Source organism: Empidonax traillii, unplaced genomic scaffold (assembly GCF_003031625.1).
Source record: "Empidonax traillii isolate 1590-97213 ecotype Southwest subspecies unplaced genomic scaffold, ASM303162v1 scaffold46:size3806547, whole genome shotgun sequence".
In the NCBI taxonomy this organism is placed as follows: domain Eukaryota; kingdom Metazoa; phylum Chordata; class Aves; order Passeriformes; family Tyrannidae; genus Empidonax; species Empidonax traillii.
In genome coordinates this window covers 648,314-674,873 of record NW_020955239.1, presented here as the reverse complement: position 1 = coordinate 674,873, position 26,560 = coordinate 648,314, and the positions used below count along the sequence as shown (strand labels likewise).

At 39.7% G+C, this 26,560-nt stretch overlaps 1 protein-coding gene and 1 long non-coding RNA gene across 16 annotated transcripts in view; one reads left to right on the top strand and one right to left on the bottom strand.

Moving 5' to 3' along the window:
• Positions 1-26,560, top strand: part of ZBTB20 (zinc finger and BTB domain containing 20) — a 502,030-nt gene that overhangs the window by 393,571 nt on the left and 81,899 nt on the right. The gene's annotated exons all lie outside the window — the stretch shown is intronic.
• The window catches only part of LOC114055082, a 9,536-nt gene continuing 2,752 nt past the window's right edge, over positions 19,777-26,560 (bottom strand). Inside the window, exon 3 of the long non-coding RNA XR_003570649.1 lies at positions 19,777-19,867. This is a non-coding gene — a long non-coding RNA (uncharacterized LOC114055082). The remainder of the gene's footprint in view (positions 19,868-26,560) is intronic.

The window sequence follows — 26,560 nt, the reverse complement described above, 5'->3', positions numbered from 1 at the left end:
ATTAGACTTACAATTTTAATCTCACAAAACCCAGGAAATTCCAAGCGATGTTTTTTTGTAACTCTGCCATGTTGCACATGCTTCTCTCCTCTTTGAAACCCTTGTATTGGCCTTCAAAAAATCCTGGGAAAACACTCAACACTTGCCTGAGCCAGCCTTGTCGGTCCAAACTCTCCTGAACTTCTGGCACTGTTAGGCATCCAGATCCAGGTTTTGTGATTTGAGCTCATCACTTTTGAAAATAACAACATGGAATTTCCAGACATTTCTTTTTATGAACTTAAGGGTTTTTTTAAAAAATAATTAGCATTTAGAGTGATTCTGTTTCCACTGAAGCCAGCACAAGCAGAATCCACATCCTCTGGTTAAAATTTCTCATGGCACTTTCCAAAACTTGATTTTTGCTCAGATGGCTTTTTCAGTTTTGACCATCTGGAGAGCAGTTGTACATAGAATATTCTTTAGGCAGTCCTCTGAATAGGAGACCTAAAACTCTTTGACCTGTTAATCTCTACTACACATCCCATAAAGCCAGTGTGAGAAATAACTTTTGTTCTATCCTCCAAGAGAAAAGGATTTAGTGATGATTTCTTTGGCTGGAGAATCAGGAAATACCAGTGAAAACTCTTCGCAGGAAGACGCTGGAGTCTTCTTCAGTGAGATCAACTGTTCTTTATATATAGATAGATAGATATAGAGATACATAGTGCCTTTTTTTCTGCTTGTTGAAATATATCCCCACAATCTTGAGAAGCCACAGAAAATTATCAGTGCCACAATAACCTTATACAGCTGGAGAATGCTAAACAGAGCTGATCTGAGGCAGCCTTCCCCACTAATGAGACAAGCCAGCAAGTTCATTTCAAGCTTTAGTTTGTGCCATTGCCTGCACATTGCTGAAGCACCAGGGTGTACCCTACAAGGAATCTTCCTCCCTCTAAGAATTTTTAACATCCTGGTCCAATTCTTTAACTTCTGTTTTCATGAAATTCTCACCAAAGTCATGAGGAAATCTCTGTCTGGCAAGCATGGAAAATAATGGACCCTCTCTGAGTAGTCTCTACTGTTTGTATGGTTAAAAATTCAATCCATACCTCATACAAAAAAAAAAAAAAAAAGTTGATATATATTAGAAAGCAAAGGGGAACATTGATTTGCAGCCTATTCATTTTGTATTATGCTCGTGTCAGACAGCATAAAACTGTTCTGGTGCTTGCTTTGGAGGACCTTTCTGAAACTGTGGAGCTACACAAAGCAAAGGCAGCAAGTGAGAAGCAATCTTACTTCTGATCAAAATGAAGTAATGTGCCAACTAATGATGACAGAAACCTGGAGAGCTGTAGGTGCTCCCTTTTATCAGAGATATAAAAATAGAGATTCAGACCACTGTTAAAGATTGCATAATGCCCTGGCTAAATTTCAATGAAGGTGATTGTATTTGGCCTCCTTGAATTCCCTCTGAAGTGTCAGTTGCATGAGCCAATATTCACTTTCTGGCCTGATCCACACCATAAGGGTATAGAGCATAGTTAAGCAGCTGCCACCTCCCACTCCACGGATGGCTTTATTAGCTCAGTGTTGAGCAAAGTAACCACTTTGCAATTTGATCAGTGACTGAATAGTGACAACAGCTAACACTTCTATACCTTCATTTGTCTCAAAATGCTTATTATAAAATCTAGCAACTTGGGCCTTGTTCCCTCAGTGCTGTGGTGATATTTGTAAGAACTATCTCTGTTTTGCAGAGGAGGAAAGTGAGGCACAGAAATGTTTGAGTGACTTTTCTAAATGTACACAGTCAATCAGTGGCAGAGCCAGGAGAATAACTTGGGAATCCTGCTTCCCAGTCCCATGCTCTAAGCACTAAGAAACACTACCCCTCTGAATGTAAGTTATTGTTATTAAGATGTGGTTTATCTTTCATGTAAGTCGCCATCTGTTATATTGCCTACTTGCTATTAGTTACGAAAACTATTCAAATTTTAAACTGTTTTGCATTCTCACAGCTACTTAAGCCCACAGTAGACTTTTTGACAACAGTAACAGTGCTTCTCATGTGAAAGAGCTGGACAAATATTAACTCATGTTTTTTCAGTAAATTTTTGTGATGCCATAAACCCACAGTTTAGACTGAATTTAAACAGACCTTGAAAAATCCATGTATTCGATGCTGATTGGTTCCATATCTGTCAGTTGTACTTAGTTAAGACATGACTGTATATTCTCATAGATATGATTAAGAAAATAAATATCCAAATGGTAATTTAATGTAAATTGAGTCATTGATAACTTCATGTGTCTTGGGTCTAACAGCTCTGTGGCTGTTATGGTCCTTTGAACATGTAGTAGGAAAAACGCATTAATCTTGAGCTCTTAGTGATGCTTCTGGGGACCTTAGTGAGCCAAGGAGAACTAGGTCAGTCTTCTTGGAGGCAGTCTGGAAAAGCCCTGAGCAGAAGCTGGGGCAGGGACTGGAGCTATGAAATGAGAAAAGGCTCTTGAAAAGTAAAAGTTGCTCTGTTGCTCAGTGTACAGATGAGTGCTAGGGAAACACATCCATTTAGATCCTCACAGTCACCATTTTTAGAGGAGCTATGAAGCCCTGGCTTGGGAAGGGGTAAACCTGCAAACAAGAAGAAATAGCCTTGTAGCTGAAGATAGAAGGAATTGTCTCAAACTATCCAATATCTGCTAGCAGGTGAAACAACAGGGGCAATGCCAAACAGAGTCCGAGACAGATTGGACACTGTTGCCTTTTCATCTCTGAAGATGGTTAAGCAGCAAGGGCACTGCTGACCAGTTTCCTTTATGTGATAAAGCCTACTGAATTTCTGAAAGCACTTTTCTTCTGCTGAACTAGAACATATGTTTCAGAAAGATAATCTTAAAGTCTTTAAGTAATTGGGATATAGTCATCAGAAATGACCACATATTTAGGATAATTATTCTGAAGATTTTGAAATCTAGTTCACTTCTTTTGAGTCTGAATTTGACTTAACTTCATCTGTGCCTTTGTCTGGTGTATTAAGGAGCCCTCTACTGTCAGAAATCTTCTCCCCGTGCTTGGTATTAGTAAACTTTCCTGGTCTGGCTGATGGATGGTGATATTTTGACACCCAGAATATAATTTGAGTGGATGGGGAGGTGAGTAGTGGACTTTGAAGTAAGAGGTGAGGAATTACTGGTGGTAGAAGAAGTGGATGAATAGAGAAGAGAAACACTATGCAGAGAGAGTGGGTTTCTTTTTCTTCCTGAATATTTAAGGCAGAAATAAAACAAATGTGGGTAAAAGCAAGGACCCAGTTATAAAGAGGGAATATAAGAGAAAAGGTCTTGAGAATAGACACAGAGAATAGTGTAAAAATCATCGTAAAGCTATTGACAACAGGAAAAAGAAACAAATATAGTCTGCAGTGATCGATACGGTCAGACCAAATGGGGAAATATCAGAGTATGTTAAGAATGTAACAAAAAGTAGCAATAATTCACCTTGGGTACTTTGGATTGTAGCTTCTCAAGCAGCGGGTACTTTCCCATCTCACAGGAGGCCAGCGGGCTTAGCTCATTATGGCTTTGAAAATGCACTGCTTAATCTGAAGGTTAGTGAGAGGCTGGTACAGTTTTGAAAGGTCTGAACATATTCAAACTTTGTGAAAAAGACTGGCCAAATTTTCTGCCCAAGGCCTCTCTGTCCTCAGGATTAAAACTCCAATGTTCAGGGCATAACGAAAGGGAGGCCTAATTAGGCAAGAGAAAGGTTTTCTGACACACATAGCTTTGCTTTTCTTTTTTCTTTCTCTTTTTTTGTTTTCCTGCCAATAAAGGAACAAAGAATAGGGTAAAACTTTATTAGGGTAAGCATACTATTAGTTTTCTCAAGTTGTTTCTCTTCTAGCCCTCTCCAGAGCAACACCTCTCTTTGCTCTGGTGGCTGGGACATCACAATATGGGCATGTTCCTTACCTGCTGCCCACTCATGGTGCAGCCTGGAACAGGTCACTTAACCCCTTGGCTTCAAATTACTCCAAACAACTCTAAAACCAGCCAGTGGTTTCCTATCCGAGGAGCAGCTGAGAAGATGGTGTCGACATGGCCTGTGAAATGCTAGGAAATTGTGAGTCACATTTGGCAAGGTTACCTTTAGCTTTGGATTTCATGCAGTTCAGTATGAAGAATTCTTGTGTCTTCACTTCAAATATTCTATCATTCCTCTCCTGTCTTCCTTTACCTGTGAAATAGCTCTGGTAATGCTCATCACTGATGCTACAAGATCAGTGAGTGTAAGTGTAATGAGTTTTTTGTGCTTTGAAGGTATTAGTGTTCTCCTCTTAAAACCTGATAAAATCCTCTGCCCAAGGTAAAAGCCCGATTGGTTTCTATCAAGGAAGTAAAAATATTTTTCTGAGGGATATTGATTTGCTTTTCTAAATGCATGAGTAGTCCTAACCAATCTGGGAAAATAGAGTGAGAAAAGTGATAATTTCTAAGTTGCCACTGTAGGCCAAGCACTGAAATAGGGCCAGTCTGGATCACTCAGACTAGCTTTTAAGAAGATAATGTACTTTTAAGAAGATGAAGAAAAAAAAAAAAAGAAGCCATCCCTTCAGACTGGTTTTGTATGGCTGACTTGTCTCCAGTGTGAATGAAGTGTGTGGAAGTTAACACCATGACACTCACCACTTACTAGAAACACATATCTGGGTGTTCTCACTGATTGATGGATTACCAAGTGTCATATTCCAAAATCTTTCAAACAAGGCTATCCTGTTGCATTTGTGCAAGCAAAGAAAAAAATACTCAGAAGCAGAAAGAAGTAAAAACTGTTGGAAACATGAAAGTCCTTTCTAAAGCCGTTTCTCCCTCTCACTGGTATGAGAAGAATTTTCATTCTCTTTAAGGCTATTTAAAATATACTTTGGGGCTAAAATATCAGAGAAGACAATCCAGTGCATTCTCAGCCCTGAAACCACAATTGGTGATAGATCCTTATTGCCACATCACATCCGCTGAGGTAGCTTACCGGAAGACCTGGTCAAAAAACCCTCAATATTGATTGGGAAAAAAAAGAAAAAAAAAAAGTAAAAGAAATTAAAATGTTCTCTTTCCCCTAATCCCTATTCTTTTTCAAGGCAGAAAAAAAGCACAAGACACTGTTTTCTATTGTTTAATTAAAATGAATCCTCGTTTTTCAGTGATTTTAATTTCTGTGAATTTTAATTCTCATCACTCACATGAGATGAAATACCAGAAAACTGTGCAAGAGGTTAAAATTTTCGGTTTTTTTTTTCAAGTCAGTATAAAAGATTATTCACTCACTTTCTGCTACCATCCTGTCTCTCTTTTCCATATTTCTACAGACTCCTGGCTGACTCTGTATGGCACTTAGCTGTTTCACTCATTAGAGAGAGCAAGTGGTGGTTCCATAACTTTATTGATTTAAGGTGAGATCATGGTAGGGACCACTCTGGATTCTGAAAATGACACAGCTTCTTGAAGATATTCTTTGCAAAGCAAGTAAGGAATATGATAGTATCACTTCTAATCAAGATGAATATCATTGCAGTCAGCAGTAGATGTCACAAGCTGTACGGGTACATCAGGGATCTGACATGCGAACACTTGTGTTCATACTGTTTCTGTCACTTACCCAATGCACAAGTTCTGACTTATCTATTTTGGCTTGTTTTCCACATGAGGATGACATGACACAGGCAGTAAACCTAAATATCTTTCGTTTGTTTGACAGATTACTTAAGCAGTTATCTATATGTATGGCACCGGTATTTGGGGTTGTTGCTGTTGGAAGGAAGGCCAACACCACTGATTCGGTCTGTGCTAACATTTATCTCCACGTTGAAGGCATGATTATTTTTTTTTCCCAAAACATTGAATAATGGTTAAATTAGGATGCTCTGTAATGATGTAGATGTTGATATGACATTGCAGTCCACCTGTAGCATCTTTCATATTAAACTGAATGAAATAGCAGGAGTATTAAGGAGGAAGACCTAAGTGGGCATTATTGAACAGATGAAGGCATCTGCTCTGTTATGTTCCCACCATTTTGCATTTGAGCTGTTTATTTTCACTCTCTGGCTGTCAATCATCACACAAATTAGAATTGAAAGACTTTTTCTCTATTGTAGAATCTATAAGAATGGATTCAACAACCTAAAGGAGTGACTGTGCTGTTTAGTTCAGTATTCTTTATCTTCTGGCCTCTCCAGGTAGGGTTCTGTGGATTGGCATCACAATTTACTTCCAAGAAATGCCAGACAAAAGAGAGGCAGAAATTTGTCCCGGTAGAATCAGAGAAAACCTTGAGTGATTTGACCCAGTCAACAACTGTCAGGAAGCATTGCCACTTGAGGAAAAGTAAATGCCTCATTATTGTTGCTAGACAGATGCACCTCCATAAAACACCTGGAAGTGGTCCACAGACCACAGACAGAACGTCACTGAGGTTGAACAATTTTTTTTTTTTTTAATGGGGAGAGATAGCAGATCTCATATTTTTAGACATAAATTGATCATCAGCTAGGGTGAGGAAGTAATCTATTGCAGTTGAGTCTCATGCAGAAACCAAGCATGTTATAAGGTGATGTTCCTTTCATCTGATGTTGACCACTGTAGGGGGAAGGACATCAGACTGCCTGAACCATCATTTTGAAGAGAGAGCTCACAGAAGATATGTTACTTGTGGTGAGGCTGAAAGTGAATGAGGTAACCACAGAGTAAGCTGCTAATGATGTGGATTGTGGGAAGCACTACTGATAGGAGGCAGACAATTGGATTGATTAGAGCAGCCCCAGGGACTAGTTCTTTTTCTTTCGCCATCCTGGGGTGAAGTTAAACCTGCTACTGGTAGTAATGAAGAATAGCTAATACAGAGCAGACTCTGCCAAAGTAGCAACATTGGCATCAAGAGCAGAAAGTTTTGCAGATTTCTCTGTGTGTGCACTTGCTACTGGTGTTCCTGGTGGGTGGCTGAATCATCCTGATGGCATTCAACAGGAACCAGCTGCTGAGAATATTAAAATGCAAGCATTTATTCCTCTAGAGAGACAGTAGCATCTGCAAAGTTTTCCTGTCTTGATGGTACAGATAATCCCATGGAGTATTCTCTAGTAGTTTTTAACTCTCAATTCATTTATACATGTTTTTTAAAGCTGTAAGTGCTTTGTGTCTGCACAGAAAAAACCTAGTCTTAGAACTGAGGCCACAACTGTCCTGGGCACATATCTCTGTCAGGCTGAGGTACCTTACACTGGGAAAAAGAATCAGACTTTGCCTCCTTCTCCCCCTCCACTTTTTTTTTCACCCTCCTCTTCTCAGGAAACACTACCTTGGAGGCTGGTGTGCCTCCCTCCCAGAGAGGGAGTCCTTGGCCAAGCCGTGATTTTGTAACTTCCATATCAGGGTAAGCTCTGTCTTGAAATTCATAGTGGTAACAATTGTTAGACGTGGTAAAAATTGCAAGAAAGTGATTTAATGGTCTGGTAGAGCAGGATGTTGAACATAGCCGTTATTGTTTGTATTTGTTATTCCAAAGAGGAACATGTCCCTTCACAAGCCTGTAAGCAACATTCCCCAGCCTTATACTGCTTATAGTCTAGGGAATACCCCTGGAAAGGAAACCAGGCCCTAACAACTTTCACAGCACATCAAAACCAGGGGGCACTCAGCACCCATCAGAAACTGGCTCTTAGTGCAACATGGCTGTAAACAACAAACATCATAACCAACACAGCTGAGAGAAGAGAAAAGGCAGATAGTAGCAACAGTGGGGGAAAAGATGGTAATTTCTTCTTTTAATTCTTTGCTTAGCTCTGCATATCTCTTCTGCTTTCCTTAGAATATGTTCTTATGCAAATAGTGTGAGATTTCACATACTAAAGGTATTTACAGGAAGGGAAAGGCAAAGATTCTGCCCATGGCGTATGATGTTAGTAAAAGTGCAGGATTGTTTTATGGAGAAAGAGAAACCGAGTTCTTTTGCAGTGTGGCTGCAATGTTGGCACAGAGAGAAGAAATGAGCTGTAGACAGCCAGAGCTATGTAGCAAAATAAAGAGTGCGGTTTTTGATTTTATTTAAAAAATAGCACAACTTGGTCCACTCATCACAGTAGCATTTTATTAAGGTATTTTATCCATATCTAAATAGCCTTGTGTAAAATGCCTGCCTAATACCTTAAGGCTGTGAATAGTTCAGCTCCATTTTTCTAAGCTGGAATATTAGTACACGGTGTTAAAAGAACAAACTTGCCCAAGGCAGCAAACCTCCGTTCCTTCTTCCACCTTTTGTCATTTCCAGTCATCCTCAGAGCCTGTCAGGGTGCGTCAACAAGTCAAGGTTTTGACAGGATCTTGCAGACACAAGAGGGACCACAAACACCACTCTACAAAGTTTATTGATAGCCTCTCTCATGATATGACAGGCGAAGGAAAGCTGTTGCAGGAGAGGTGACAGCAACAGCAGCACTTTATAGCCCTTCCTGATTTCAGCTTCTCCTTGGAAAGAGCTGTTGAAACCTCTTAGCGGTGTTAAACATATAGTTTAATCTCAGTAAGACATCACAGTGATGATGCATACATCAAAGACTCTGTTGTGCTTTCCCCTTTTTATGTGAGTTATGTTTGCTCATTTGCTTAAAAAAAATAGCATAATGATTTCAACTTTAAGAGGCTTAAGCCCAAAGCCTTGGAAAGTCTTAACAAAGAATGATTTAATGAACTGGCTATTGTGTTTATTGTTGTGCTCAGCTACTTAAGTATGTCATAGGCTCTGCAATACAAACAATTAATGGTCAAGCTTCTGAGCTCAAGTGCTATGGTCTTCTGCCTTCAGAAAAGGAGAAGTAGCATTTGAGGTCTGTTCCCACTTAAGAAGTACTGCAATAAAAATCCAGTGGATTTAGACTAAATGCTCTGGGGTTGGATTTGTTGTTTGCTTGTTGGTACAACACAAGAAAGTAGGACTTAATCCTGAATAAGAGCAGCACCGGAAAATTCAGGAAAATACTGAATTATACTTTAACATTTTCCTCTAAGGACACATCTCTCTCTCAAAACAGTCATGGAGAAGAAAAGACTCTTGAGCTTTGTTTTGATAAGGATGTGAGTGAGCTTTGCTCCAGGAATATCATGCCCACCAAATTTAGGGATGGGTTGATCCGTGCTGCATACCCTGCTGTTGGACCACAGGGCATCATATGGCGCTTAATGCATTTCAGCTGATAGTATGAGATGGTACCCATCCTGAAAGCCACACAGCATGTATCCCAACATATCCTGGGGACTTAGGTTCTCTAGTGCAATATAGGTTATGAATAATCTTTAAAAATTATCAAATCACTTTTTTTTTGCTGAAAATATTTTTGCTTTTCAGTTTTATGATTTCTGCCATGTCATCTAACTTCTGCTCCAAGTAACAGCAGAGGAAGCATCACTTCAATGCTTCTGTATTTTGTCATGGGTATTTCACATCTTCTGTTTCCACTGCTTATCTGCACTTTGTATTTACTACTGCAAAATGATAATGAGGAGGTGGGGGTCAAAGAAAAGTAATGGATTTTTAGAGCTGTTTATTGTCCTCAAACAGCATGATCCTCTAGGGCAATACCCCCCCACCTAGTCTAAGCAGGCAGCAAAGAGACATTTGGACACAAATTCAGCCACTAAGAATGAAGTTAGAGCTCAGAGCTATTATAATAAATTCCATCCTGAGAAGAAGGGAAAGGCTGAGGCCGCCAGTGGAGCAATTGAGTATTTGCAGAGCTATGACTTGGTTCTCCCTTTGCCATTCCATGGCTGAAATCACACTATGTCTGTGAGTTAATGACCTCTCCAGTCACAGGGAAAATGGCAAACCTGAAAAGTCCAACAGTGCTGTCCACATAGCAAGAGCTGCCTCTTTTTTACCTCTGAATGCTGTCACACCTGAGTAGAAGACTACACTAACTCTGTAATAAATATGATAACAATGGTTTCTGCTGTGTTATATTTTACTAGGAATGCTTTTCCTAGTAAATTTTGATCAGGCCCTCTACCAGCCCAGTCCAGTCAATGTCTGCTTCCCCTGGCTGTTCAGTCAGCCCTGTACTGTGGTAAATAAATGTGTTATCAGCATAGCGTGTCCTACCAACTTTCATCTTAGCCTATTTATGTTGAGTGCAATTCTTTGACTTGTGCCAGCTCACTCGCAATACTCTGTCCTCAGCCTTTTGTTCTTCAGCTTTCACTCTGTGGGGGAAAGGAATAAACAGCAGCTGCTGGAACCCAACGGCTGAAATTGTTGAGAGTTCATATTTCTTTAGAGACAGAATCTGTGAGGATTTTTTGTCCTTTTTTTTTTTTTTTTCCGTCTTGAAGATTTGGAAAGAGTGCCATGCATGTGTGCTTTGGTAACCCTTCTTTGCTACCTGAAACAGTAGTTGTTCATAGTGCCTTTTCTAAGAGAAAATGTGAATTCAGCAAATATACCAGGGCCTCCAAAGACGGGCCAGTGTAGCCCACAGACTTCCCTGCAGCCTGATAACTCATTTGGCATGATCAGGATTTTCTTAAACTTCCTGTGTGCCATTACCTTTTTGCAGGGAGATTTCCTCTGTTCTGAAACCTCTCAAGTTCCCCATTCAGGTGATACTCTCTCTCTCTCTTGCTGGGAAAGGGAAATGTAAACCCATGGGGGAACACTTGTGTGAAAATTGGAAGCAAATAGAAGATGCATTCATGTTGGGGATGCAGGGACCCTTGGAATTATGTTAGGACCTCCTCTGCTCTTCCAGAAGAGAGTGACAGAGTGATCTCTGGCATATAGAGGCCACGCTGAACCAATGCAATAAGAAAACCAGTGAAATGTTAGTTTGGTTAGAAAGGTTTAGTTAGAAAGGTTTTCCCAGGAAGAGAGTGATAGATTAAGCCCTGAGACAGCTACTCACGTAGCACAGGCTTAATAACATCTTTTCAAATGTCATTAATAAGGCATCCTATGCTTCCACTGTGTTTTGTGGGAGAAAAAGACAAAAATGCAACTGGAAGAAAAGCATTGCTCTTTAGTTTATGGTGCAACATTTGTCTTTATGCCTTAGAAAAATTCAACATTTTCTTGCATTTTAAGAGAGGGGAAAAAGGTTGTGAAGATAAACATTTTATACTCTTAAGCTTCTATTTCAAATGTGTCTTCTAAAATTCTGAGTAATATGTTAAGAAATGTGGAATTTTGGAGCAAGTGAAATTTTGTTTAGGCTCATGGGGATTTTTATTTCAAGTCTATCTCTTTATCCAAAACCTGGTTGTGAGCAGGTATCTGAAATTTAGCATATCAGATTGAGATCCCTGTGAAAGTCTGGCAAGGCCCTACGCAAGGCAAATGGGCGTGGATACCAGAGAAACAATATTGTGTTTTTCATTAGATTTTTAGGGAAATCTGAGTGATCCTTCACTGACGTTTAGCAGAAGGCTAAAGGAGACATAGAATAGCTTTTGGCTTCTTGCAGTCTGTGATGTCCAAGTACACTCAACACTATGAAGAACAAGTCAAAAAAAAAAAACATTTCTCCTCCCATATTTTCTCTGAAAATCTCAGCCACGTTTGTACAGTAACTTCTCCATTAACTTTCAGTTCCAGCTATATGCTACAGGGATAAACATTCATTCAAACATGGTAAAGCCTTCATTATTTTTAGAAAGTTCATCACAGTACATTTACTTGTACATTCTAAAGTATTTCCACAATTTAAAACCTAAGGAGTTGTCAAAATAAATGAACAAAGTGTGCTCTGTGATGCTTTATCCTTTATTTATTTATATTTTGTATTGTCTGTTCAAGTGTTTGTTAATTTGAAAAATTCAACTATTTGTAATAGGTCAGCATCCTAGCTGTTAGCTTGAATTAGTGAGATAATATTATTTTTCTGACTAGATATGCTCCTAGTAGCAAAATAACCTGAAACAGTTATGTCTGGGCTGGAAGAACTGTGGTCGCTACAGATAATCCAAGGGATTATTCCATGATGGATTATCCTAAATGAGGGTTTTCCCAAACTGCCTGCTTTCTTGAAAGGTCACATCTCTTCTGTGCTAGACTCAGTGTCAAGCCACATTTCAGTGTTTGCAGGAGGAAGAATTCCAAAAGGAAGGGATGGAGGTGGCAGAACTGGGTGCCATGTGGTAGGCACGTTAGCGAAGGGAACGGCATGCCACACACCTGCTTTGGGGCTCTGCCGTGCCACAAGTTAACATTTTGATGAGCAATTTCCATTCTGTTGTTTTCTCTCAACACATGGGGTTCAAAAAACAGTTAAAAGAAAACTGTACCCATTTGCTCATCTCAGAAGCCTGTGATTTCAGAAGAGGCTGCCAGATTAATTTTCTCATATACACTATTTCAGAGTTTAAACACACAGAGAATTGCGGTTTATCTTTTCAAATTGTAGTGTGATGGCCAAAGAGGAATAGGTATGCATTGCTCAAACTTCATCAAATGCCGCTGAGTGATGGTTTATAATTGTAAAAATAATCTTTTGCTGTAATCACAACCTTCAGAGTTTTCTCAAGTCTATGAAATAACCATGAAATCTGTGCAGGAAGGGTTTTCTTCAGCGGCTATATTCAAAAAAACTACAGACATGCAATAATCACTTTGCTGGCTGCACATCTGTGAAGAACCTGCTTCCTATAATAACTGTACTTGAACGAGATTCCCTTTAAACCTGAACTTGGATGATGGAATATAATCTAATGATCTGCTATGTTAAGACACTTCATTTTTGTCCATACTAGCTCCATAACACCCTGGTGAGTGAGAGGAAATGTCTGCAGAATCCAATTGTCATTGCTGCTGCAGAAAGTATGCAGGTCTCACAGCAACACTCTTGCCCAGACTATGTGTTTTAGGCAGAAATGGGCTAGTCCTTTGCTAATTTACCCTGAGCAGTAACTGTCATGTGGTTGAGGAAAGAATTAGACCTGTATTTCCTGGTTAAACTCCTAATCTGATATTCATATTGCCGATTTGGTTGTGAATTTTGGCTACTGAAAACTTTCTGGCTTGTGGTAGGCCTGTATCTGTGTAATTGGAAAACAGAAGAGATTCTCTCACTTTAATCTGACACTTATCTCCATCCTCCTTAAGGCAGGAGAAAAGCCAAGGGATTTAGCATCTTCCTTCTTTTCTTGCAACCTACTGAGACTAACTGTGATTAGAAGCTCTTCTTGATGTATTTTATAGCAGGATGTCCATGCTGCTAGATACCTTTTGTTGCTGAAGTCTGAATCATGAAGTCATTCAATAATCCTGTCTTCCAGGAGAGCATTAGCTTGTAAATAGTGTCATGATCAACACAAAATTATCATCCTCTGACATGCCCTTGCACCCACAGATCATGTTTGTGCACTTGCTAGCAGAGCAGTTTTATAGGTTTTTCAGCAACCTTTTAAAAAAGAGTTAATTTCACTGGTCCCTTTCAAGGGGTCCACCTTGATTCTATACCAATAAAGAGAGATGGTATTTGAGGATGGTTGATGTGCTCACAATTTTTGTAGGCAGAGACCTTGATGAGTTCCTCCACAGTCAGTCTCCTTGGGCTAAAATTTCAACCTATTACATGGGGATTTAGCCACTCATTTCCCATAAACATCAATGGGAGTCATGTGGCTAAATCCCTGTGTAACACATTGAGAATGTATTCCCTTATGTTTAAACTCATTTTGATGCAGATGCTTTCTTCTGCAGGAAACAAGCGAAACGTAGAAGCCATTTATTTCTTTCATTTGCCTGCCCCAGACCACCAAACTCCCATATTATCTTCTCTTCTGCTTAGGTACCAGAGTATCCCACGGGACTTGCTGAATCTGTGTGTGACACCAGGTTAGAGGCCAAGCTTCAAGACGTTAGGACAATGGATGCTAATTTGTATTTATTACCTACTCATGTGTGGGGAAAATTGGACAGATGACAGGCTGTCCATTCACCCATGAGAACAAGATTTTTCATTTCTCTCAGTTCTCCATCACCTGCTGTATTACATATTGAAGGCGGGACCACATGCTGTTTTTAACTAGTGGTCTTTGACTACAAGTTACAGTGTAGGATCACTGCTTGGCTTTCACCTGATGTGAGCTTTGTGATACTCTCCCACAAGGTTAAGGGATCTGCTATGGTCAGGATATGGAGACTCGACTAACTTCCTTGGTCAGGAAGAAGGTCTTTTAGACTAATTATTGGAGGGAGGGGAAATGAAAGGCTATCAGGATGTAGGCACAAATGTGAATATACTATTTCAAAATCATCGGGCATGATTTTCAGTAATGGCATATGTGTGTTAAGATGCAATTTTGTGCCTGGAAAGAATTGTGTTCATTATAAATGGCAGGTGCTTTTAAAGCATTTAAATATTGCATTTTCTATTTCCACCTGCACACCAGGTAACTGGGTATTAATATGCTACTAGTTGAGCCCATGATTCATTGCAGGTGCAGTGCTTGGGAAATCAAGGATTGCATTGAGGTCCTGATGAAAATCATGCCTTCAGGCACATCTGAGCTCCATTTTGATCAACAAGCCAAAAATAAGACTTTTATTTCAATTACAGTTCGTCTGATTTTGAACTTAATGATGCAACTTGAAGTCTATTGGCTTAGCTCCTGAGACCCAGGAAAGAGGATGTCTGGGACCTTGCCTATTCAGTGGAATAGAGGTTCCCATTAAATTCACTCTGATCTCATTACATCTTTTATTTGGTCAGAAGCTCTATTTTTGCTCTTCCTGGCCTTATTGAATCTGTTGTTGATTCATTGTGCAGACTTGGTATTAATGAAAAAGACTGCCTCACTCAGGTCTCTCTGGAGGGTGAGATTTTCCATAGCCCTGCGTCTGTACCACGCGTTGGAAGCACAGACTCTGATGGGTTGCCTTGTGAAACTAGATTCGAGCAGAGCTTTATTAATAGGCTGATGAGATGTATCAGCCAGGCGAGGCTGCCTGCCTCCATAATGAGCGAGGGCTGTATTTTACTTCACTTAACGAACAGAAAAATCCTCAGCAATGCCTTTCCTGTACCCCTGCTATCCCTGCTCCACATTCCACTTTCAAAGACCTCTTTAAAGGTCCCTATTATCCCAGCTGCCTTTAGGTGTCACTCGAAGCTTTGGGTTCCTCCTGTTCATCCGGCCCTTTGTGTGCTGAGCCCTGCCCTGCCACTCAGCTGCCCCAGCAGCTCGGGTGCCCCCTGGTCACCCCCCAGGTACTGCCTCCTTTGCTTCATGATTGCATCAGTTGTCCGCACTAGTTGCATAACATAACAATGGAACAAAAATGAAAGTAATTCATTTTGGTAGCTTTTCTCATTTTAAGCAAAGCTGGATGTCAGAGGCTGCACCTGCATGACTGGATTGGAAAGCTCTGCCACAGGAGAGCATGTCTGTCCTAAAATATATTGTGGGCTGAAGACCTGTGTTTTTAGCTGGCGTAAGAGTTGAAGGGCTGACTTCCGTCTTGCTTTTGCCAGGCATTGTCAAGCTGTCCTAGCTCCTTTTGCTGCTAAACTTCAGGAAGTGTTAATCTGGTCCTTTCCATTTCGAGACGGATATGAAAATTTTCGAGTGGGCCAAATACTTTCTTGGCCTTCTGACGAAGCTTAGGTCGCTCATATGGCAAATCATTAATTTGGAGACTATATTCCGCCTTTGCTGTGAGTTAAGAGTGGTGTTCTAATAGCCTCCTTCCATCTGGAACAGTCATAAACCAGATGGATAAAGGATTGGCACCACTTATTTTGAGTCTTTACCCAATTCACCCTGTGTAAAGGGACCTTGCAGTATCTCCCAGACAATTGTTGCATTTATCCAGAATCACAAGTGAAAAATATCAAGATCAGATGTGTGGGCTGCCACTTGGGGAAAGTTTTGGAGAGGGTAAGCGATAAAAATTATACCTTCCTTTAGCAATATAATATTGGAGTCCATGACTAGGAACCATATGTAAGATGGGTTTGTATCTAAGAATTATTTGAAAAAATGGTCATCTAGTTTGAATTCCTAAGTTTATAGTACCTTGGATTAAGCCGCTTCAATGCAAAATTTTTTTCTTAAATAGAATGGGAAGAGATAGATTTTCAAGAATGTTGTGTATAAAGATCTTGGCATCTTGTCTTACCAGATTCATTGTCTTCCTCCCTGTTTTCATGAAAATAAATCCATCACACTGCATTTTAATACATTCTTTTAAAATTATTTGGTAGGAATGAGAATATTGCCAGACGTTACAATTTATTTATTTATTTAGGTAAATTAGAAATATTATTTTCATTAGTGAATGGCTAGAAGGAAGAAGTCAAGCAGTTGTGCAAATAGCATTTATTATGGAGAGTGTTTTCATTTATAATATGCCTTTAAAGAACTTCTCTTTGGCCCAGGCCACACTGCAGTGTTTGAGAATTCCTTCAGAAACACTTCTGATGCTGCTGAATAGCAGAACAGATACATAATGGTAACATATTTTGTTTTGATTTAAAGAAAAGAAAGGAAGAAAAGAAAGAAAATTCAAGGCAGACTGTAAAATTCAAAACTGAAAGGTTCACAAAGACTTCTTACCGTATCAGAGACATGGTATGGTGAAGTGTAAGATGCAGGAAGGTGAATGTGCCCAAATGAGCAAAGTTGTAAGTTGTTCAAGTGAAAAAAATACTTTTCACTAAGCACAAGTCCAGGCCAAGCAGATCCATAAGAAAGGTTTCTAAATCCCAGAAAAGAGTTAAAGAAAAAAGGATGCAACAGTGGTTGGAAAAGCAAAGAGCAAACCCGTAGAAATAAGAGTGTCTGTCCTTAACTTCCAGTTTGAGGGGGAATAGACAGTATCAAAGAAAAGAGGAAAGACATAAGGATAGGAATACTGAGGCATTGTAAAGAATATCTTTTTGTTTGTCATCATTGTTTATATTGGAGGAGATCATTATGATTTTCAGCTGATTAAGATCCTTTTTAGACACCTTCCACAGAGAGGGTGTAGTGACATATCATCTAGGATTATGCTTCACGTGAATCCTAGAGCATTCAGGGAACTGAGAAGGTGTAGGTGCTCCTAGCCAAAAGTAAAAAAAAAACAAAACAACCAAACCAAAAAATGCAATCTGTTCTTAAAATTAGTTGGAGAAACAAGGAGATTCAAAGATTGCTCAGTTGCTTTGAAAGACCAAGTGGTCATCTTTCGAGTTAATTTAGCAAACCTTGTTTTGGAAGCTTGTAAATTGTTTACCACTGTGGTTAAAACCATAAACAATTTCTCGTAGGCTCTTTCCACTCGAATGGAAGAATCCGTCCATGCCTGAGTGCTTCAGTGCCTAATGCCTCCTGAGCAAACAAGCCATCCCTCTGGTCCCAGGTGTCATCTCTGCGGATGGGCACCTTCTAAAGTACTGAATGCCAGGAGGTTCTGCTGCTTCCCACTACCAGCTAGATGCTGGTCTGTGAAGCAGTAATTGGCAGCTAGCGTTCTGTATTGCATCCAGGATCCATTTCCCAGGATATCCATGAGGATAGAAGAGATGGGGCAAATGTTATCACTACAGAAGTTAAAAATTCATTCCAGTCTGTCTTTGTGGTTTCACGATAAGGGGTGTATTAGAAGAGCCAGTTCCTTTTAGCAGTTTCTCCCTGAAATGTGTTGGAATGCGAAGCATTAAGATGAAATCCTTTGTGCTAGCACCTCTCTCTCTTCATCTTCTGCCATTCCCAAATTGCAGATTTGTCTCAAGAAGGATGCTAAATTGAGGTACTGGGTCAAGAAATGTGTATCTTAGAGCAACTCTTTATAAAACATTTAAAATACAGCTGTGTCTCTTGTTATAAAATCAAGTTAAACTGAACTATTAAAAAAAAAATCAGAGAATAAAAGCACCAAAGCAATAAGCAGAAACATATTGGCATTAAATGTGGTTCACCTGACCCTTATAATATGAAAATACACATTTTAATCAGATGTTTACAAACTGCAGACAAGAACACAGCCTGTTAATAGCAGTAGTCCAGTTTCCCTATTGCCACGTTTGTAGGACCAGTAGAAAGCAAAGAGCGAAATTTAGGTTTTAAACTTTAGACCTAGTTTTTGCTACTAAGTCCTTAAATTTGGTGCTGGATGGATGCCAAAAATTCTGCTCTAACATGGGACCAGCAGGAAATTAGCAGGTTTTCTCTCTTAAAATGCCAGAGATACAGAAGCTGTGTATCCAATACTGTGGTTCTCAGCTTTCTGAAGGTACATAGGCTGGTTTTCATTATTTATCCCCACCATTCACAGTATCAAAGTTACAGTAGCCTCGTGGCAGTCTTGCCTTCTGCCATTTTGTTTCGATATATGTTCAAGTCATCTCTTGCTAGCAACTAGAAAAATTGGTAACAAAAGGCCAATACCACCAGTGTTGGTGAGACTACCAAAATAAGAAGGGCCTGTGAGGATTGGGCTCTCAGTGTTCATACCGGCTGGAAATAGGTTGTGATCCTGTTCAATGTCGGAGGGTGGTGGCGGCTGACATCTTCTGCCCTGCCTGTGTTAGAGGCAATTCTGTGGCCCCATGGCAAAGCTTTCAAGGCTATTGTCTTGTTTCAGCAGCAGTTCCTGATGATGGTCCACCAAAAAAAAGGCAATTCTCTCTGTCTTCAATACAAGGAAACAGCACATAAACACAATTGTGTGGAATAACGTCTTTAGTTCAGAGGAACAAAAGGTTGAGCTGAGATGGTCGTCGTTTTGGCTTTTCTTGCTTATGTTTGCCTGATTTTTAACTTTAGAATTAGTATAAAACGTATCGCCTTTGCTTATCTGTTTTCTCTGACTATTGGTATTATCCGTAAAGAATTGTTAATGCCTTACAAAAGTGCTTTCGTAGCTCACCATGATGACCAGTATGTTGAAAATAGGGATCTTAAAATATGGATAACTGATGTGATCATTTGCCCCAGTTTCACCCTTTCTAGATAATCTCTAACACAACAGGCATTAAAAAATACAGCATGTGATAACAGTAGCTGCTTAGTTGCTCCCTAGCAGAGCTACAAAGAACTCTGTATTTTCACTTTGCAAACCTTGGCAAAGATATAATACTGTATTTGCCAAATTTTTTAAAATGATGGAATTTTGCTTTCATGCCCAGGAATAAAACTGCCTAAGGTACCAACCAATAGAAAACTTGATGGTGGGGGGAATACCCCAAGAGCCTTGGATGCTATGTTTTGATAGATTTTAAACATTACCAGATAGCACTACAGCAGGACAAAGAGTCCTCTAGACTTTTTGCTCTGAAAACTACAAAAATAAGCACCTGACATCAAATAGAACAATAAAAATACCTTCTCAGAGTGCATCCTGATTTGAAAAATCTCAACGGAAAGTAAATTAAATAGCTCAAATGTCAATACCCTGACAAAAACGCAAGAGAGACGTTAGAATGAAAAATTTTATCATCAAGGTTAACAACTGCTCTCTCTGTTATTAAAACTGAGAAGACAAGCTAGTAACCCCTGGATCATTCAGCTACTAGGTTACTTGATAGATCAACACAGAAGTTTTCCAAATTTCTCTCAATTTTACAAAACAACACCAGTTCATTGCTGCAACCTGGAGTGAAGGTGTTTACAGCTCTGTGCTAAGTAGAAAGTTCAAATCAATTCTTGTCCATTAGAGTTAGGTATAACTGATGAAATATCCCCAGAGGAGTATTGTAAATGTATCAAGATGTCTTCCCCCATTACAGAAATGGGGAGGCATGGTGAATTACTTACCTTCTCTCTTACACTTAATGTCTCTGAAATGCTGCCAGGCAGCAAAGGCTTATCTTGTCTCTCTGGGTTTAAGAGAGGTCTGTGCTTTAGTCTGGAATACAGGGTAGGGAAAAAAAAAGGCAGCAGTACTGAAGGCAGACCCATATTAGTCTTTATTCCCAGACAGGACCAAGAACAAAAAAAAAAAAAAAATTTGAGAAAAACTGCTCAATAGCCAACGGTGGATTCAAAATACATGCAGTAAATATCTGATCCAAAAATCAGTACTAGGGAGTTTTTAATAATGTAACTGAAATTTTTGTGCAGTGAGCTATATAATAAATTCACTCATTAAAATGTACACTGAAATAGCATTGGGGCAGAACATACAAACAATAGAAACCAAGAAATCCATGCTTAAGGATCTCTCCAAATGCCAAAGCACAGTGAGCATGGTATTGAAAGTAGCTAGCATTCGCAATTTGTCTCCATCAGGAAAAGAGCCTTCAGCCTACTTCTTGCATGCTATCAATTTGGCTCTAGGATTGTACTTGAAGTTGTAAAGAAATATGGGAAGGCTAGGTTCTTGCACCAGGGGAGCATCATTTTGTGTAAGGCCTTTGCTTGGGATGTAATGAGGTTTGTAGCTGCCAGACACACTTCACTTTTTACGACACCTGACTCAGTCTACTGTTGCTGCTGGCATACAAGATTGCTCACTTACGGGGTCAGCATGATCTCAGCTGCATGTGATAGTTCTGCCACCAAGCACAAGGCAGTAGAGTTGAGGAGAGAACACAACCAGTAAGACCTCTTGAAGACTGAATGTCAAGGAAAAGAGGAAAGGAGGTACAGGACTGGGGAACAGCCATGCTCTGAACTGGTCTGTGAAACTGAATCTTGATGTAGACAAGGAGTTCAGGTTAATGAAAGACTCAATAAATATCCAGTGCTCTCCGAGCATTCAGGAAATCAGAAGTGCACAATGCAATAGGAAGAAGTGTGCATCTCCCCTTAACAGTGCAAGAAAATGTTGCCATAACAAAATATAGTCTATGCTGCTTATGGAGAAACTAGACTCAAACCTTGCATAGTGCATGAATTTTTAAGCAATTCAATGAAGCAGAGGGAGAAGATAGGGTCAGAAGTTTAAAAATCCTTAGTGGGGTTTTTCTGACTCATGGGAGTTCTAGCACAGCAGCTTCTACTGATCTCATTTGCTACCAAATGGATGCAGAAGGAAAAGCAAAGGTGGAACAGGCATAGTGGTTGTGACTGGGAGGGGAATAAAGGTATTCAAAACAAAATATTTGTTAAGTAAAATCATAGGACAAAACCTAATGAGGAATTACAAAGCTTCAAGGTCCAATTTAATTATGTGGGAGGGCAGGAGGAAAAAGGTCTGCAGGGTCTTAAATCCCAAAGTGGACAGTGTGACCATTCCAATAGTTACATCACTGACTTGGAATTCCAAAGTCTGATTTTCAGATTTTTGCGTATCGTTTTCTTCTGCGACCCTGGCAAATAACATCATCTCTAAGCCTTAGTTTCTAGCCTGTAAGATAAGAATACTAGCACTTCAGGAATCTAAAAGGATTTTGTGAGACAAAATATTCTGAAGGTCTTGCAATGAGGTCATGCTACATGTATGATTTGCATAAGTATCTAGAAATGAAATGTTGGGAATGCGGATCTATGGAGTGAAACGTAACTTGAGAGCAGCGGAACGTAGAGTTGGTTGTGCAAAATGCTCTTCCATCATAAAAGAAAAGATGTCCAGCTCTCCTCACAGTCTCAGGTGTAGTTTTCAAAGGATTGTGCAAGGGAAGTTAGTTTTGTGACTCAGAATGCATTAAACACACAACTATCTAAAGTATACTGAGGTACAGGCAAACTTCTGTTGATGTCAGTAGTATATTGTCTCCACACTGCTCATAATCAGAAGAAATCACTGTTGACAGCTTGGAGTTTATCTTCCACGTTTTTCTCCACTGTTTCCCTTCCAAGCCACAGCGTCTAAGATAGCCACAGTGTTCAGAATGCCTGTCAATACGTTAATGGGCACAAGAAAATTGTTCGATCACTCTACATAACTATAAAGAGACAGGTTCACATTTATGATGGTTTTGGTGGTGTTCCCCCAAGCAGAACCCTTTCTAACTCCTCTGTCCAAAGCAACAGGAGCAAGCCCCCACTGCCCACTGCTCACATGCCCACTCCAGGTGATGTTTTTATGGCATGAGCTGTTCTTTTGCATCATGGGAAAGCAACTCTTTGCCAGCTCTGTTCTTGTTACACTGAGGGAGCATAGCACAAGTGGGCCCAAAAGCTGCCCAAGGCTAAGGAACAATCATTTAAACTTGCTGCACTCCAAGATGTATTTCCCTGCTACCTTCCACTACTGTCACATACTACTGAAGACATCTTTTCTCTGGGAAGACAGAGCTTTGTATTGCTCTCAACCAATAATCATATTTGTTACCTCCCCTTCTTTCCCACTCCTTCTGGATGGAGAAGGCTCAAGGACCTGAAGTGAGATTGCCAGGAAACAACAAAATGCAGCCACAAATTAAACTGAGAAAATAGTGGGAAGATTTCTGTTCTTACTGCTGTGATATAGCTAGAGAATGTTTGACACCTGGCATAACATCTTTAAATTTTGGGAGAATCACTTTCCTGGGAAGTAAAATCTCTCATAAGTTAGTAAATCTTCCCAAATTAATGTCATAAAACCTTAATCCCAGTCTCTAACTCACGACATGCAATTCTTTGTAAAGTAAAACCATTTGCAAAAATACTGAGTTCCTTGTTTCACCTATTTGTATTTTGAGTCTTTAATCTTAGACCTGACAAAACACTACAGAATGACATCTGCACATACTTGTCCAGATTCTGCTTTATTCTGCTATATTTCTCTCCTAATGAACATTTTCAAAATGTTCAGGTGAAGATTTTTGTGGTTATGAGCACTTCTGCATCACTTGTAATCTGTCCTCCTGCTTGAAAAGTTTGTCATTCAGTGAAAAATGGGAAGCATATGACTTAGATGACCAGATGCATAGTATAAATAACAAATGGCAAAAAATGAATCCTTTGTATATTGCCAAAGGTATATATACCATGTATCAAGACTGTTTGGCTCACGCAACTGAACAAAAACATGACTAGAACAGATTGAGACTTGGGTACCAAAAATAAAAAGGGGGTAAATTTTTCCATTCTGCATCAGTTTTACAGTCAACCCTACCAATCCTTCATGACCAGCCTTAGAGATAGGGAACGCTGCAAACATACGTCAGAATTATTGAAAAATTACATATATGGCTTTTCTGTACATAGTGTTTGTGTAAGTAGCATTGCTGATCTCTCAAGACCTTACAAGCCACCTTTAACCCCGTTCTGCATATCGTCCTTGGAAATCAAAGGGGTTGTATTGCTTCATACAGAATTCTTCTGTTTCTTTCCATCATGAATTGCAAAATTCACACCTTGTATTTGTCATTGCTCCAGGAATCAAAACTGCTGTTCAGCCAAATACTTTAGATATCATGAAAGAGACATCAGAAAGATTAGGAAGTGCTCCATGACTGTAAAATGCTTACAAGTTACATATGTGAGTGTTTGTTTAAGTATATATACAAACATGCTTGTAAATATATATATGTAAAAATAAAATTAAATAGTTGTTTGCACATAACTGTGCATGAATATGTATAACTGATGGTGTGTGTGCAGACATATATGTTTATATTTGTATATTAAATATGTGATATGTATTCATATAGTCACTAATTTCAGTCTAGTAACAAGGTCAAAAATAAGCATGACATGCCTTATTAAGAAACCCACACTGTTCTCCAGAGCAGTGACACTGACCTTCTTCTAATGCAAAATAGAAATTGTACATGAGACAAAATTTTGGATAAAAATTGCCCCCTTAGGCTTTTCAAGTTCTTGTGAAGAATATTATAACTCTTAACAGAGAGGAAAAACCTGTTTCCTTGTCTGGGAAGAAGCAGTTGTTTGAAGGTGCACAGGTTGGAGAACTGTTAATCTAATTCTTCGGGGGAAACCTTAACCAGCAGGAGATGCTAATATAGGACACCTAAAATTACTCCTGTGGAAAATTAATTTAGAATATACATATATGATTCATTACAGGTCTGTTGGTTCTACATACATGACATATGGTGCTTTCTGAAACAGTTATTATTAGGAGATGAAATTATCTGATTGAGAAAGGTTGCAGTTGTATAGATTCCATTCTAGGAGTTTTGAGCATTGGAAGCTTTTAAACAAAATTCCTGAAAGCCACAGATCAACCGTCTGCATCACTCAGGACATTACCCTTTGCAAAGAACTTATTTCTGGGGAAAATAGTAATAGTGGATATCATAATCCTTAGGTATTCAAGGACACTAGTCCTCCATCCTTTGGGCTTTGTATCATCTTGGGACAGGTGGATTCTTACTCTGATCATGATACAACAAATATTCTTACTGATGTATTTCATCAAAACCTGCTCTAATCCACTCTGCTCCCTGTTGCCCTTGGAGATCATCTTCATTTGGAAGGAGGAGTTGAGGGAGCTATAGTATTCTAGTGGCTTTGTGATGAGTGTGAAAAGCCCCTTTCTGGGTATTTGGAGGGTGGATTTGGTGTATCCTTGGGTCATCTCCATACTGTTATAAATAGGCTGCTGTAAACAAGAGGACAAATTACTCTGACTTGTTCCAGACAGACATACAGTACGTGCAGCTTAGCAGGCAGCTTTCTGAGTCACTGTATGCAAATCAAGCTTCCCGTGAGACTTTGCGATAAAAAAGAAGAAAGCAACTTGTTATTTCAGTAATTGTGAGCCACTGAGCCAAATAAACTAAGGCTGCCCATAGAGCCACCCATAACCTGGGGGAAGGACTGTCTGTGGCTTCTGCTTTCTCTCCGATCCCTAACGGCACTAGGATTCCCAAGAGTCACTGGACCATCTTGATTTAGTCAACTTTTGTCTTTGGTTTGACTAGAAAATGACCTCTTAAAGGTGAGTCTATCCTGTGGAGTCAAAGAAAAATGTGACCACTTTTGAGTCAGATTCACAGTCCAGACTGCCTGTGGCTGCTGCACGTTCCCTCTGGACTGCCTGGTTACCAAAGCCCACTCACAACTTAAATAGCCATTCAAAACAGTCCATGATGCCTTGACTCTGAGCAAGGAGCAGTCAGAAGAGTCTGGACAGACTGATCAGCACCAATAAAAGGCTCCAATCTGACTGTGTATATATAGGAACAAGCTTTTTCTATAAATTCAAGATAGAGCCATCCAGGATAGATTTGCTGGTGGAGTGGGCCCAATGCATGAATTGTACATGAAAATGTTTGCACAGATAAATATAATGAATTTCCTTTTCTCTCCTTTTGCTTTGTCGTATTCCCCATCCATACAAAGCCACAGTTTATCTTTCTCTCCTCAGGAATAAGGAAGCTGCCAGGCACAAATCAAAGAGCCCACACTAGTGCAGAATGGAGCAAAATATTCTCCATCATCTCTACAGATCTGACCAGCCTGTATTTAAGTTTTCTTTCTGTGCAGGCACAAATGCAATTAAGAAACCTGTGATTTCTCCTGAGTCTTGCCAGTCTGACAGCTTGGGAGAAGAAAGTGAGGAGAATGCAGGGAGTCACTGGGCTAACAGTGATCGGCAGCCACACTCAAAATGTCTGTTCAATCAAGGAGGGCGTACCGGGCACCAAGGTCTCACTTCACTCTACAAACTGCAGCATCTCAGCGCTTGGAGGCACCGTGCTCATTGTCAATCAATCTGTGACAGCCAGCACTGCCTCCGCAAGCGCTTCATTCCTCCTCCTGCCTTTTCTGGAGTAGCGGGAATTGAAGAGGATAGGAAATCAGAGTTAACGAAAGGTGAAGGTGTGAGACAGAGAGATTTTATCCTAGTAAGTGGAAGGCAAAGGTAAACACACAAATTACAATCCTGTGGTGTTGTGGTGGCATGGAACACTGATGGTGCCAGGAGAGTTAAATAGGAACAGCAGGGAAAAGATCTATGTTGGAGAGTATTACAAAGTATATACGTGAAAGCAGAGAACAGGTGGCAGGCTAAAGGAATGACTGAAAATTAGTAAAGAGAGACCAGAAAAGGCAGATAAAGGGACAGGCAGAAAGAAAAGTGTGGAAAAGGGAGGAACACAGTGGAATGGAATTTACAGTGCATCCTTTAATGAGATCCTGTGCCCAAAAAAAGAGCTGGATAGGATCTTTGAAACCTTCAAAAGAGATTAAACACACAATTTAAATTGAAATAAAATGAGAGTTATGAGTGTAACACAGCGAGCTGGTCTTAAAAATTATTCTGTGTATTCATGGCAGCATAGAGTAACATTAGCATGGGCTGCATGACTCAAAGCTCTACAAATCAAAGTTAGCATGGGCCCCAAACATTTTATTAAACTCTTACGCATATAGCTTGCAGTGTCAGTGTGTACCAAGAGGTTGGGTATTTTTTTCTCAAAGGCATGTGTGCATGTATGTGTTTGTTTCCTACATGCTATCGATAACATTACATAGAAATTGCCACAAATTGCTCGTTCCAAGGTTTTGGATCAGTTACCAATTACTTTGCAGTCTTCATACCATGGAAACTCTGTTCTGCTGCATTCCTGCCTTGAATTTCACCACAGATTTGCTTTCAAAATTTCTTCTGTGCCATTCGTTGAGACATAACCCAGAAAGAAGTGCTAATGCATTTTTGAAGAAAATATATATTTATTCCTGATATAAAAGTCTTGGGGGG